Source organism: Dysidea avara, chromosome 9 (assembly GCF_963678975.1).
Source record: "Dysidea avara chromosome 9, odDysAvar1.4, whole genome shotgun sequence".
In the NCBI taxonomy this organism is placed as follows: Eukaryota; Metazoa; Porifera; class Demospongiae; order Dictyoceratida; family Dysideidae; genus Dysidea; species Dysidea avara.
The window spans coordinates 18,862,656-18,878,647 of NC_089280.1; the positions used below are offsets into that span (position 1 = coordinate 18,862,656).

The 15,992-nt window shown below is 37.5% G+C and overlaps 2 long non-coding RNA genes and 1 pseudogene across 11 annotated transcripts; 2 read left to right on the forward strand and 1 right to left on the reverse strand.

The window, feature by feature from the left end:
• Window positions 1–1,412: 1,412 nt before the first annotated feature.
• LOC136265490 (uncharacterized) lies at window positions 1,413–4,835 on the reverse strand. 2 transcript variants are annotated; one of them, XR_010705549.1, is made up of 8 exons: window positions 4,720–4,835; window positions 3,725–3,837; window positions 3,623–3,673; window positions 3,421–3,560; window positions 2,970–3,014; window positions 2,602–2,650; window positions 1,867–1,916; window positions 1,413–1,570 (listed from the first exon to the last, which is right to left on the reverse strand). It is a non-coding gene; the product is annotated as an uncharacterized lncRNA (long non-coding RNA). The 2 variants fall into 2 exon arrangements; XR_010705550.1 differs by having other exon boundaries at window positions 3,623–3,678.
• Window positions 4,836–4,899: 64 nt separating this feature from the next.
• LOC136265485 (uncharacterized) lies at window positions 4,900–6,916 on the forward strand. 9 transcript variants are annotated; one of them, XR_010705539.1, is made up of 9 exons: window positions 4,900–4,936; window positions 4,975–5,091; window positions 5,499–5,630; window positions 5,684–5,955; window positions 6,002–6,103; window positions 6,157–6,356; window positions 6,409–6,526; window positions 6,583–6,656; window positions 6,712–6,916. It is a non-coding gene; the product is annotated as an uncharacterized lncRNA (long non-coding RNA). The 9 variants fall into 9 exon arrangements; XR_010705540.1 differs by having other exon boundaries at window positions 5,518–5,630; XR_010705541.1 differs by having other exon boundaries at window positions 4,903–4,936; window positions 5,001–5,091; window positions 5,518–5,630.
• A 5,450-nt stretch (window positions 6,917–12,366) lies between these two features.
• Window positions 12,367–14,291, forward strand: LOC136265467 (sphingosine-1-phosphate lyase 1 pseudogene; annotated as a pseudogene).
• Window positions 14,292–15,992: the final 1,701 nt, after the last annotated feature.

Sequence of the window (15,992 nt, forward strand, 5' to 3'; positions counted from 1 at the left end):
CTTTGGACTCCCTTTCTCTGTACCAAATTTCAAGGCAATCGGAGTACGTGCTTGCGTTTTATAGCAATTTTTGCAAGTGTGCGAAAAGACGAACACAGCATTTTAGGTGCCTTGAGACTAAATAGACGAGGCGCATCTCTAATGGCTATAGACGGCTTGAAGACAAGCTAGACGAGATAATTGCTCGAGACGATCACGTATTAAGTGACAATCCTTGCAAGCGCATTATATTCCCTGAAGACTGAAGCGTCTAGAGCAATGAAACCCTGCGAGGCTGTCCACTCTTGCCCATAAATTGTCTGCTATGACCACATGCTACTCGAATTAATGTATAACAATCCGTTATATGTACGGATACCTTTTGGCAAAGCTGATCATGCCAGTCTACAATGCATAAACAGGCCTGCGGCAACATCACTTTTCACGTTCATAGCTAGCACAAACTGCACGTTTTCAGCAATAGCTAATTCAAGACTGAACAACAGTTTACCAGCGTTTAAACCGGGTTACTACTGCTGACCCGCAGACCTGGATTGAGGGCTACACTTCGAGTACTCGACTAGTCCGTTACATATGTACGAGAGTATAGCTATAATTATACTACTAAGCAGGTATTATCTGGCGTAGTTCTACGTAAGTTTACAAAAAATAAGCCACACCCGTGTCCTCAAGACACGTTTCCTGCAAGTGGGTATGACTTCAGCATACCTAACAGACCATGATTACAACGCATTCCCAATGTCAGTGTCATGAAAAGCTGGCCTGATGCAAGGCCAGACCATGTCTTTTATGACGATTAGTCGGCGTGGCTCAGCATACAGATTTGTGCACACCTACAGACTCAATACCACCGATAAATAGGCGTGGCTTAACGTATGTATGGCTGCAGTCATCCAATAAGTGGGCGTGGCTCACGAAAGAAGCTGGGCTTGACTATGACGAATTTATACACTTCCGCATCGTCCCAACTAATTAATTTTCTTCGCACGTGAGATCTAACCCGGATAATTTGTAAAGGGGGTCAGACCTGGACAAAATGTGACCCGGTTTCAACGCTGATACGTACCCTACGCTCTATTAAGGACTGTCGACTTATTTTCAAGACTCCATAGTTTGACGTAGCTATCCACCGATCATATGCTGGCATAACACTCTACCTCAGTATTATGCTTGACGCCAAGCCTAAGCTTCTACATACCATACCATACACTGTGAAGGACAATAATTGTTAATTATGATGTTGATGGTAAGCTTCATCGTATCTCAAAAACTCCACTGACATCCCTGCAACACGACAGAGGAGGTTGGTAACGTGCACGTGAGCCCAATGGTAAAAACAGCGTCCTTGAGTGCTGAAATATTTCCCGATCGATGTAATATCACAAGTATATGGCATTGGCACAATAAGCCTCGTTCAGCCCCACCGAATAGGTTACTGAGGATTTTAAATGGACAATCAAGCACTGTACTTAAGAAAGCCTAAAATCTGCAAAAAAAGGCGAAATAGCTAACACAAGAAGAAACATCACAGATATGGTTTATCCGTCCAAACATCTCCAAACAACTTGATCTGCAAAGGAAGAAAAATGTAGTAACATAATGCACGTGTTTAGCAATAACAAATCAGTGCATGCTATATATATTTTTATGTACAAATGCCATGTGCGTAATAACATCGAGAGCAGCAAAGATTTTTATCAGCCATTCATGGCCTTATATGAAGGGATATGCAGTTGAAATCTTGTGTTACCAAGTGTACTGACAGGTCAAAGAAAATCTGTTCTAACAACTATGCTCTTTGTACGCGTGTGCATGGTATTAAAAATAATGTAAGTGGTATATAATATTAAACTTGGTAGAACACACCTTATTAAAAGTGCACCCCATAGAAACATCTAAAACCTACTAAGGATGATCTGTGGAGAAAGAGAGAGTGTAGTAATACTGCATGTGTATGTAGTTATATACCAGATTGATACTACTTGCATAATTATATCTAAAGTCTTTGTATACCACCTGTATTTTACTACAAAATGTGGTGATAAGTTACCATCATTATGATAGCTGTAGTTTTAGAATATTACTTACTAAGCATATAGCCATTCACAGGTTCAAAGACAGCAATGGTCCAAACCCGTTCTAGCAACTACGCTTAGTAAGCAATTTGGAAGTAGCTATGGTATAAGAAAGTATAAGCTATACAAAAACTTTAGACTGATAAAACATGGTAGAACATAGCTTACTAAAAGTGCACCCATAGAAACATCTAAAACCTACTAAGGATGATCTGTGGAGAAAGAGAGAGTGTAGTAATACTGTGTAAGTAGTTATATACCAGATTGATACTACTTGCATAATTTTATCTAAAGTCTTTGTATACCACCTGTATTTTACTACAAATGTGGTGATAAGTTACCATCATTGTGGTAGCTGTAGTTGAGAACATTACTTACTAAGCATATAGCCATTCACAGGTTCAAAGACAAATGGTCCAAACCTGTTCTAGCAACTACGCTTAGTAGGCAATTTGGAAGTAGCTACGGTATAAGAAAGTATAAGCTATACAAAAACTTTAAACTGATAAAACATGGTAGAACATACCTTATTAAAAGTGCACCCATAGAAACATCTAAAACCTACTAAGGATGATCTGTGGAGAAAGAGAGAGTGTATATAGTTAATACTGTGTAAGTAGTTATATACCAGATTGATATATACTACTTGCATAATTTTATCTAAAGTCTTTGTATACCACCTGTATTTTACTACAAATGTGGTGATAAGTTACCATCATTATGGTAGCTGTATTTCTTACTAAGCATATAACCATTCATAGGTTCAAAGACAGCAATGGTCCAAACCCGTTCTAGCAACTACCCTTAGTAAGCAATTTCAGAGTATGTCATATATCAATTGAAGAAGGTATAAAAACTTTAAACCAATAAAAACACAGTGTAGAATGTACATACCTCAAAGTACATCGATCACTGCCTAATTCTTCAATAAACTATGATCTGTGGGGACAAAAATGTATATAAGACACACATAGTTTCACAAACATTAAAATGTTTATAAGTAATCTTTATAATTTACAGAAGATAACGCTGAGCATAAGATTGATGCCAGACGTCGAGTCACTTGTTTAAACTGTACAGCAATTACTTATGAAAATGATAAGCAAAAAGTGGTTATGGTGATTAAAAGAATATGAGTCAGCATAATTATTATATTGCTACTTGCTAATAAACAAGATCAATAAACAAAATACATGAAGGTTTTCATATGCTATGGCAGTTCTATATATGGCAATAAAAGATTATCATTTTATCAACAGGTGAGAGGTGAATATAGTTTAGGTTAATAAACAGGCCAGAGTGCTATGACAAAGGAAACACTTTCAATATCATAGAAGTTGCAGACCTGTGCATGAATCTTGTTCGTACCAGAAAATCTCAATAAAAGTACTCTTTAACTATGGTTGACATTCCTATGTACATGATATGTTTGCTAGTGATTCAGCTGTGGTTATGGATAGCACCACCCTGGTATATCACAGAGCACTACAGTAACAAGGTCCTTATAGATAATTGAAACAACACTAGCCTGAAGTTATATAATGTACCTTGCAATGATGGAATTCAATTTGATTATACTAGCATTAAAGGGTCTCATTCTGTCCTTAGAGCACATGTGAAAATAAATGTGGTAACAGAGATATACTTACCATAATTAATTTCTGATTTCAAAATTGTTTGATCTATCCTTGGTATGCTGACCTCCATATAGTTTATGAGCTATAGTGAGGTACTTCAGGCCACTATCCATCATCTGCTAGATCTAGAAAACAAGACAAGACTGAATATCTTCGATTATTTGCAGAATTGACCGTCTGTGGATTTTCAACAATTATGAAATTGAAATTACTATACCTTCCTACAGAATATCAAATGTTTTGACTTTGTACAACCCAGCACATATCATCCAATCAGGCAGACCCTCAACAATGCAGCTTGTACATGTATGATGGCAAAAGATTTTCATGGCTCAGAACTGTAGTAAATGGTCAACAGAAAGCCTAACAAACTGTGCTCTTTTTTGTAATTTTGGCTCGTTTATACTTGTATACATATACATACATCTTTCTGTGCCCACATAGATTATCTTTGTATATGATCTGACTGTGGTCACACGAGACTCATACATAATACAATTTTATTAGGCCATACCTTATGTTGCGCGGGCCCGACCGACTGCATTTTTCTTCAACTGAAATACTTTTGAAAATCACGTATGCAAATCACGTGTTCTTAATTAAAGACAATGCCCTCATGATATAGTCCAAAAGGGACCATTGGAGATCGTCCAATGCTCTAAAATTGTAGAAGACGATGGGAAAGCTCTTTTGGAGATTTATGTTTAAAACTGATGCTACTAGAAGAACATGAAACCTAGATTTTTAACTGTGTATGTACTATTATAGCTACATTCATTATTTGCATCTTGTATGCTTGTATTCAAAATTTTTATCATTTTCAAACCGACCTACCTACCCAAATTTAAAGTAATTTTTCCCACGCAACGTAAGATCAAATAGGTATGGCCTTATGTTGTATCTGTAGCTATGTACTTATCTTTTATTATTATTATTATTGTTAATTAGCAAAGCCCACTAGGGGCAACACGCTAATGAGCATTGCAATCACATATTATATTACTTACAGCATTCTTAAATGTTTCAAAATCTATTGTGTTGATGTTAGGAATTTGAAGGGAGTTCCATTGAATAATTGTTCGAGGGAGGAAGGAGTATTTGTACACATCAACTCTTGTTTGCAATTGAGTAGGATGTTGAGCATGGGTGGAGGACACTGGAGTTGGTGACGGTAAGCAATGATCAGGTATTGCTAGTAAGTCCCTGACAATCTTGAATAGGAAGGTGAGTCTAGCAATTGTTCTTCTGTTTTCATTTAATAGTGATGCTTCTCTCCTACTGAAACTAGAGGACCGCATCCCTATCACGGCTAGTCTCGCATAGCCAGACCACTACTTGTTTTTGTGTGGAGCTGGAATATCTCCTCACACGACACTCCGGTAAGGATGCCAACATATGCGATTCTAAGGGGGGGCCAAGGCCCCCCCTGTTAAAAAATAACTTTTAAAAAATCTTGGGGAAAAGTTGCTGTATAGATTGGCATTGTTATTTTTAGCATTTTTCAAGTTTTTAGAACAAATTTTAGGCTGTTTTCAAGCCTTTAAATTGCAAAAATCCTGCAGCTTCTGGGGGTTGCACCCCCAGACCCCCCTGAAAATTCTACTTTATACTATAGCCAAACAACAATAGTTATGCTGTTCCCTACTGGGCCCCCCCTGTAGGTTAGGTCTAGAATCGCCACTGGATGCCAACAAACCTGCGTTAGTATGTGTAGTACAGTAATCAACAACATAACAGCAAAGTCAAGTTACCTTCTAGTCTCGTGAGTACCTTCCTCCATTTACAGATTCATTCCCGCCACATAGCCTGTTCTCCCGGCTGTTGAAGATTTGGCCACCAGCGGATACGCCCGGATTTTATATTAAATGCACGTGATCACTAGATAACAGCGGAAGATTTTGAAAGTCTAGCAATGAACGTGAGTTCTAGGTATCCAGTACAAACGGTGTGTGTCATAAGATATCGCAACAGTGGTTGTGTAGCTTCGGGGAACGATATACATGTACAAGATACTACTCGGCAGTCGCTGGTGAATGTGATGCTGGATGAGAGAACAAGTTACAACTGCCGTGTATTGGCATGTGACAGCGTGGATCAATTATCATATATTAAATATATAGACATACGTACATTTATAAGTTGAAATATTTCTTTCCCAGTGAAGGAGGCTTTACAATGGCATCCAGTAATGACAAAGCGGAAGAAGTAAACAGTTGACCGCAATCTTGAATGGCTTCCTACAGGTAAATCTGGAATGTTACACTGTATGTTCTATGTTGGTTTCACCAGTGGACCACTGTATACTACTACACTTAAAATGGTGCCTATGCAGCATTGATGGAACTATGATCATCTTCAAGGAAATTTGTGTTTGCTGAAAATCTTGATTAGGTATGCACAAATTTGGAGTGTTATAATATGTTGTTTTTCATATGATAAAGCAGGCGTAAATAACTACCTGTGATGAGCTTATGGTGTTATCAGTCATCAATTTGTCATCTGATAATATCTAATGTTGAACTGGCCTACTCCAAGAGTCGCCTTAAATGTGGCACCCTCAAGTGATTTAGTTCAGTAACTGGTAATTCTAGCCAGTACTGGGGTGGTGGTAAGGGCATACAGTCCATCTAAAGAAATCCATCAGGTAAAGTTTGATCCAGATCATGTCTCAGTTGTGATGAAGTTCATTTTCACAGGGTCATCCTTCTATAACATGTTACGTATTGTGCTCCATTTCTTCTATGCTCTCTGTCAGCAACTGCACACTAGTCCATTGCCTAATATACGTACAATACATGAATAATGGACAAGACGGTATGCATGAAGATAATGCACATATTTTGTATGATTTGACATACATAATTTTGCAGGTGAAACTATTACACTATGCTATCTGCAACAGTGAAAATTAGCAACTAAGGATTGAGCTCAACTCTAGGGTTAGGTAATAAAAGATCATTAAATTGCTGCTGTATTTAACTGCTCCTCAACCATTGCAGGCAATGAGTAAGGGATGCCTAGCTGAACAAGCCATAATAATTATTTTGATGCACGTATAGCTACTTTTGCTGTGGACAACAGCATGCAGCCACCTTCGCGAGTCCGCGATGAAGGAAAGATTGAACTTATTTAACATTTAAAGAATGTTTTAATAGTGTATAGCATTGTACCATCAGTTGACCTCTATGCTAAAATTAGCAATAATCGTTGTAACCTTATTTGGCGATCGATGAATAATCTATTAGCACTACACGACTACAGACGTCGCGTGATACGGAGCACGATACGAGCCTTCGTCTAAAGGAGTGGTACCATTACGACAGATACGCCGTTAGACGAAGGATATAGACGTTCGCGTATCTATCTCGTCTCGTTAAAAAAGACGAGGCTTGATACGTATATACGCGCCGCGTATCAGGCTAGCTGAAATGCTGTGGAAGAAGAAAAAAAAAAAAACGAAGAAAAAAACGAAACTTTGGCTGCTCGTATCTCGGAAATGGCTTGAGCGATTTCCTTCAAATTTGGAATGTAGACTCCCCTAGCTGGCGGGCAACTCTGCAGCAAATTTGGTTCCAATCGGATAAGGGATCACCGAGATGCAAAGGTGTGAAAATTACATTTTCTTTCTTCCTGTCAAATATACCCACTGTGTGGCGCGCCGGCTTCTTGGGCCGCACGACACACTATCGTGTGTCTTGATTACACAATAATAGATATGGCACTTCGATTTCATGCCAATCAATCAATCAACAAGATGATATTAACACAGCAAAAGTCATGTTCCAATACTACCTATATACTAAACTCCATCTTTAGTCAGTATTGAAACCAATAATCCAAAATTCTAAACTGAAACAAAATAGACCACAATCAGTGGCAGATCCAGAGGGGACACAGGAGGTATGTGCCCAGTGGCGGATCTAGGATTTTTAAAAGGGGGTTTCTGAAAGTTAGTATAGCTGAATAAGGAATCTGATAACATTTCTCCAGAAAACTTTGAGATTTTAGAAGCACTGAAATTGAATTTTAGGCTACTTGTAGTTAGCAACTACAATAAATCCATTGCTTTAAACTGTAAATACTATAGCTAACTAGACAAAGATGGTAACTATAAGCTGTAGCTTTGATTGTTCTATTAGAGTAGTTACTTGACTGCTCTATTAGAGTATCTCGATCGTTTTTAATGCTGTGGGGGATGAAAAGTGAAGTGTTGCTGAGGGTTTAATAGCTATGAATGGTGTTAGTTAAGTGCGACTGCATGCATACTACTGAAATACAGTGGTATATAGTTGTTTGCTATGACGAAATGTCAGTACAACAATGTTTATGTATTTAGACTGTCACTGAGCTAAATTTAAAAGGGGTTTCGAACCCCAGAAACCCATCTGGATCCGCCACTGGTGCCCCCTAACCCCTTCCCATAAAATTTCTATACAGAACTCTAATAGAACAGTCAGTCAAATACTCTAATAGAACAGTCACTGTATGTAACATGAATCCTGCCAAAAACTTGCATCTGCAGCACTAATCCATTGAACAACCTTTAGCTATGTAACTTGCTAGGAATTTTTTTGCTAATTAATGGCCCTTTGCATGTCATTCTTATAATTATGTCAATTTAAGATTGATTGATTTTTTATTTTATACTCACAACAATCAGCACAATGCCGTTCCTCCTCATTGGAGTGATGCAAAAAACAATTACAACAACTAACTAAAAATATACATACATATATAAGCACAAAGTAAGACAATAACAAACATTACACCACACACAACCAACACTGAATTGCATATATGACAAGAAATGGCTTTTCGTATAGTCTCAAAAGTCTCTGAAAGAGTGAAGTTCTTTAATGTCAGCTGGCAAGGAATTCCACAATTGAGTAGCTCTGTACCAAAAAAATACTTGACTTAAATTACACCTGACTGGGTCGGAAAAATATGGCGTATAGTCCTAGTATTGTAGCAAGTCTTATTACCAAACTGAATCAGAGAGAGAAGTGGAATCCCTTTTGTGGTGCAACACAATTAATTTTAGTTTAGGTTCATAAATGATTGCCACTATTCCTACATGCAGCTTTTGATCCCTTAGAAAGTATAATTTATTAATATGATTTGGATAATATTTGTACACTAAACTACTCCATACCAAAAATTTCAGTCTTGAAACATGTGAAATGCATATAGCTTCTGGGGGTCACATCCTTCAGAACCCTTTGCTTTATTATAGCTATTGACTACCTGTCAAACCCTGGATCCGCCCCTGTAAATATATATATATATATATGACCCCCAGTATTGGGACTTGTTTGTCTTTGTCTTGGTAATTCTTTGACAGGTAGTTATATACTGAAGTATAGATGGAACAAATACAGGTAGTATCTGTACATGATTTTTCTGTGCTTACCTAGCTGTGATTAATACGTTGTAAACTCAGTTGTGATGCCGAAAAAGCCAGCATGACACACCAGCATGTTAATCAATGGCAATTTCATTCACATATTATGTGATTCTTGCAAAACAATTCTCTGACTGTGGAGTTGCACTCTTTCTTTGGTAGTCCACATACCAAATATGAGTGATTCTTCCCTATGAATTCCTAAGCCTCAAAGTTTCTTTTTTTCATCTTTTACAAAACAAATGAACACACTATTCATTTGACTTGAAAGTGGACTAAATTGAAGGTCAATTTTAGTACTGAGTTTGGTTGGAACCTGATAAGCAATCAAAGTTATGAGCAACTATATATTATATTTAGTTATTTAAAAGTCTCTACATGGATTTTTTAAGCACAACATGCAGCATACATAAGTAAAATTGAAAGTATACACCATGTTGATGTCTCACCACAGCATATATAAGTAGGCTTTGTGTATTTTGACAAAGTTTTTAAAAGTATTACTACACGGCTCTGCAACTGCAAACAGCTGTATGCTTTTTGAGAAGCTTGGTACAATGGTAAGACACACAAGCAACAGACCAGAAGGCATAAGGCCAATATGTTTTACTGTGTAAGACTGTTTTTATGCTTTCTGAGTGCATTGGATGCGCTTTGTAACAATATTTGAATGCACTATTAGAGTGTATTTTTCAATTTATTATATTTCAGCCAGATCTCATTCTTAGTGAATAAACCCTCTTAATCAATGAGGGAGATCAGCCCCTATCTCCACCCCTTCCACCTACAGGTCTACACCCATCACAGCTCAAACCCATTGTGAATTATAGAGTATATCTTTGCAGTTAAGATGCAATACCCAAACATACATGTATGCAGCTACAATCAAGATGCTCAAACTCTAAAGATGGTGCACATTCTAATAGGACATCCAGCAAATGAAACTAGTAGACATGAATATAAGAAAACTTAATTGTGTTTATAATTTAACAGATTCTTTCTTGAATCACTTTAATTTGTTGTCAGTCCATACTTAGGAAAACCAATGGCCAAGTATAACAGCCTTAAAGCCAGCCATAGCCATATGGGCTGGCGTTGGAGCATGCAAAAAGCTGCAAAAGAAGTAATACCAATACAAGAGTGCATGGTCCTCAAAGAAGCCAGGAAGGAAAACATAAGAAATAGCTATAGGGTGGAGCAACCTATGATTACAGTGATGGTTATGACAGGTCACGACAGGTCATGACAGGTCACGACAGGTCATGCTGCCATTACCAAACTTGGCATTAACACCAGCAGCTATTCCAAGATTCTCTAAAGCTACACCTTTCTTTCAGCTTGCAGCCATATAATTATTGGTTAATTGATTACAGGTATATAATTCAGCTATATAGCTAACACCCTGTACAGGGTTCTGTATAATAGATAGGCAAAAGTATTGAGCATAATGCCAGTATAATATATAGGCACAACAATATTTTTGTGCATTGGATGTTAGTAAAAACATAATTATTATGCCTCTATGCATGATATCAAGAGTACTCTTGATGATATCAAGAGTACTCTTGATGATATCAAGAGTACTCTTGATGATATGGACTAATAAAAGGCAAACATAGTAAAAAAACCTGATTTACAGCTACTTGTGAAGGGAAGAGTATAGCTAATCATCAAGATACTCTAATAGAACAGTCACCACATGGTAAAATTTAGCAGTCAAGATACAATTATCTAAGAGAGTGTGTATGTGAGGCATAATGGAGCACAAATGAGCATAATTGGTTGGAGTACTGCTCAAAAGCATAGTAGAAGTATAAAGGCTCAGGCCTACCAATTGCACACATGGCAGTTGGGGATGAGAATATGTTACACCAGTTGTTGTCTAAATTACTGAGAGAAGCCATGTGGATAAAAGTACAGGGAAAGAGGACGTTAGATCAATAAAGAATCCATTAAAACACAAAAACACAACCGGCTTAATGCTATATACACAAGCCCATAGTAGCCACCATCACAGAGTAGCTGTATATGCATGCTTTCCTTGCTGAAGGTTTTGTAGTGAAGAAACAGTGTTATAGAAACTCTCAGTGGTGATAATTCATACAACTGTTACATACAAGTATCAGTTTATTATCAAGTAACTATCACTACTTCCATACATGTAACATTAATGTTGGCTCAATTGTCAATCACCTGACACTCCAGCACACAGCAAATTGACAACCGTTTTTTTTTTCTATGTACAATGACCATGCGTATAGTATCATGGGTACCACCAGGAGCCCATAAGCACTGCTATATGTCTTGCGACACTTATGAGCTCCTGATACCAAAGAGGAATTAAACTCACACTCTATTTAGTTCTTGTCATGAGCATGCAGACCTCGACAAGCAAGTGTAGGCATACATGATGTGCTAATTATGTTTACATATTGTTAATTAAGTTATTAAAATTTGTGGTGTTGTGCTCTTAATTATGTTGTTTGGTAATTTGTTCCACAATTTAATTGTGTCTGGATGAAAGGAATATTTGAATGAGTTGACTCTTATAAATGGTTGTTTGAATCTATCTGAGTTGCCTCTGGTAGGTAAATTATTCCTGATAAGAGAGTTCCTATACCTGTTTCAACTTCAGCACAATTTTGTACATCATTGTCAGTCTCAACCTGTCCTTTCGGCTATATAGCTTTAAGTGTTGACAAATGCATCATAGTATTGTTTAACATTGGAGTGACACGTATTATAGAGTATGTTGAGAACTGAAGCATTATGAATGAACCTTGCTGCTTTACTTTACACTTTTTTCTAATGTTGCTCAGAATATACTAGGGTGACCAAACTACACAGGCATTTTCCAATATCGGTCATACTAAAGTAAGATAACATCTTTCTCTTACACTTAACACACTATAGCTAACATGGAAGTTTCAATCCCTCATTGGGTTCAGTTGATGTATAGTTTGCACTAACTGTGGCTCCTACTGCGTGCAGCTTCGCCATCAAATGATCAAGCGCGTAGTAGTATAGTATGATGTAGTTACACACTCATACTTGCTAATGTTAATAATCCGACACTGAGGACAACCTTCAGTTGGCCAATGACAGAAACATGCAGTTCTTAACCTACTCCGGTTTGTGACCTCTCAACTATAGCTAGTAACGAGCAAAGAATGAATATATTAATTGACACCCCTAACATCAAGCAAGTTAGCATAACAAGAATTCCTAACACTATAAAGTGCCGGATGCATCCGTAAACCTTGTGATCACGTGATAAAGGGTGTGGGAACCAAAAGGATCGGAGTTTTCACGGTTGACTATTTGCGTGACCTTTTGAATAACGCGGTGTGTTGAAAATGTTACCTCTAAGAATGAGAAGAGTACTTTTTATTCCACTGGTCGTCTTCGGTTACTACTTGTGGTACAACAAACAGGCGCTTAAGGAATTTCAGCGAAATGTTCAGAAAGCGCGGAACTGGTCCAATGAAAAAGGAGACTTAGTGGAACCATGGTTACTAGTACTGATCACTACTGTAATTGTAGTTGTCGTTATAAGGTTACACTCTTTTCTGTATGGACCTTCACAGTACGGACGATGGACTAGGATTAAACGAGCTTTCTTCCGGATCACTAGGAAAATCCCCTTTATTGGAGGTTCTATTCAAAAGAAACTGAGAAATGCCATGGCAGATGTGGAGAAATCTGGATATATGATCAAACCAGATGAACCATGTAATACAACCCTGCCAAAGAAGGGATGGGACCACCAAAGAATAACAAAGGAGTTGAGCAAATATGATGACGTACTCGGTGGCGCTAATTGGGAATCAGGGTTTGTTTCTGGGGCAGTGTACAATGGATCACCAGAATTAACTGATTTATCAGTAGATGTGTACAAACGCTATGTTTGGACTAACCCACTACATGGAGATCTGTTCCCACAGATTAAAAAGATGGAAGCTGAGGTGGTTGCTATGGGAGTAAAGATTTTTAATGGTGGTAAGGATGCTTGTGGTACGATGACATCGGGTGGAACTGAGAGTATTCTTATGGCCATGAGATCCTATCGAGAAGTTGCCATAGAGAGAGGCATAGAGATGCCGGAAATCCTTGCTCCTTCAACTGCCCATTGTGCTTTAGATAAGGCAGCTGATTATTTCCGTATGAAGCTTGTCCGTGTTCCAGTTAGTGGGAAATCATTTTCGTGTTCTGGTCGAACCATGCATCGTTATGTAACTTCAAACACCATTGTATTGATTGGTTCTGTACCGCAATTTCCTCATGGTGCAATTGATCCCATTGAAGAATTTGCCAAGGTTGCACAGTATCACGGAATCTTCTTGCATGTCGATTGCTGTCTGGGAGGATTCATTGCTCCATTTGCTGAGAAGGCTGGTTTTAATATTCCACCTTTTGACTTTAGGGTAAAAGGAGTTTCCAGTATTTCGGCTGATACACACAAGTACGGATTTACCCCCAAAGGATCTTCCTTGATCATGTATTCCAGTCGGCAGTTACGCATTAAACAGTTTTTTGCTGCAACTGAATGGCCAGGTGGAGTGTATGCATCACCAACAATGGCGGGAAGCAGATCGGGAGCCATAATTGCCACAGCGTGGGCCACCATGATGAACTTTGGTGAAGAAGGTTACATTGAGTCAACTAGAAAAATCATTAGCACTACTCAGAAGATAGAAAATGGGTTAAGAAATATTCCAGGCCTATACATGATGGGTAAACCACAACTAAGTGTTGTAGCTGTCGGTTCAAAGGATTTCAATGTATACCGTTTGGCGTCTGAAATGAAGAAGAAAGGATGGCATCTTAGCTACCTTCAGAAACCAGCTGGGATCCATCTTTCTGTTACCATGCCCCATACTCAAGAAGGAGTAGCTGAGAAGTTTGTGATGGATGTTCGTCAATCAGTAGAAGCAGTTAAGAAAGAAGTAGACGGACCATTAGAAGGAGAAGGTGCACTTTACGGAATATCACAAAATATTCCAGATAAATCCATTGTCAGTGACATCGCCTTGTCATTTGTTGAGCTCCTTTACAAAGCAGAGAAAGAAAGTCTTTTCTTCTAAAGAAATATACGCAACAATATTAATAGTCTAACAATAAAACTGTATAATACATGTTAGGGTTTATGAAGTAATGAATAATTATTTAAACGGTTCACTAATTTGATAGATTACAGAGAGCAGATTGGGCTACTTCAGCACTCACTCAAAAGTTTTATTTTATGCTAACTAGGAAGCTAGCTAATAGTAGAATCTACAGGTATAATTACATTTAAAAGGAAGGACTAATTTCCTAAGTACAAGAGGTGTTAAAATTTTTAGGAGTATATATGTGACCACTGACCAGCTGCAAGTCTGTGAAAACAAGGCATGTGGACGTAAACTACACCTCAGCACATAACAGGTCATATATCAGTACTGGTATAGAATATCTGCATTCTGTGATTGTATTTTAAAGCCAATTGAACCATGCATAGTAGAATTTCCTGCAATATTGCAATGAATATAAGGGATCTAGGGGTGTATTCTTCTAAATCAATTTTTTTTAATAAAATAGCTTAAAATAATGATGCTATTATGAAAACACTTAATGACTCGCTGCAACTGGCAAGGAATGTTAATCCGCATTGTGGCAACTAGCTAGTCTGAAAACATGGCCTTTTTTCTTTACTGGGATGAACACCTTTAGAATTTATGGCATAGAGAATTCCTACTATAATTCACACTGCTTTTATTCTGATGTTAAAGAGAATAGCTACAAACTTGCATTGATGCTTGGGGTATAACTTCAGGGGCAGATCCAGACTTTTAAAAAGGGGGTTTCCACTTTGGAATTGCAACTTCAGCCTAGATGTCCTCATCAACTATATTTCCTTATTTACAACTAGAGTAGATACATGGCTTGCTATTCAAAAGACTACTATGACTGCTCTATTAGAGTATCTCGATTTGACTGCTCTATTATATTAGAGCATCTCGAGTATAAGAGAGGCTCTTTCAAAAGGGGGGTTCCATGGAACCCTTTGAACCCCCCCTGGATCCGCCCCTGAACTTGTTGATATAACTAATTTTTACGTATGATAAGTATATAAAGCATACTTTATCTATTGTATAGGAGTCTAATAAAATACCTCACACAATGCCAATCTACAATTATAGGCATGCCATATAATTATACGTTGCAACTATTCTAAAAGATAAGAATTCTCTTAAATTTCACATTAACCTGCATGTATACTATAGGTCTAACCTTTCTGGCACTCATTGTTTCAGAACATCTCCTGTCAAAGAAACACTTCATGGAATTAGAAGAATGTAAATTACGTATACGCTGCATGGTTAGATTATTTATAACTTTGTATGTGCATCCTACACTACAAAATTATTGTAATGCAGTAGCTATGGAGACTTGATTCAAAAAAATTGTAAGGCCACTGTGACACATTTGCTATTATACCAACATTTAAAGACAAACCTTACAGTGAGAGACTTTTATATATTACAGCATAGGTGCCACAGAAGTGACATGATATATACTACTCTATATAATTCAAACTTCATGCTCCAAATATTATTGTTCAGCGAATATGGTTGGAATAATATACTTAGTCTGGTTCAAAAGTTCTGTAAAATATATTATCTAGATTTGCTTTTGTATAAGTATGTGTTAATATAGTTATGTGTTGATCCTGTATAAAGGCTGTGCCTAAGTTTATTGGTACTTTATAATCATATCTACAAGGAAAGAAAATGAGTATAAGTCTTTTGATTATCCGAAGCTCTTTTATCTGAACACTTGGCTACCTGAACAGTAGAAATGACTGCTCTATTAGAGTATTTTGTCTAAGATGTATGTTCT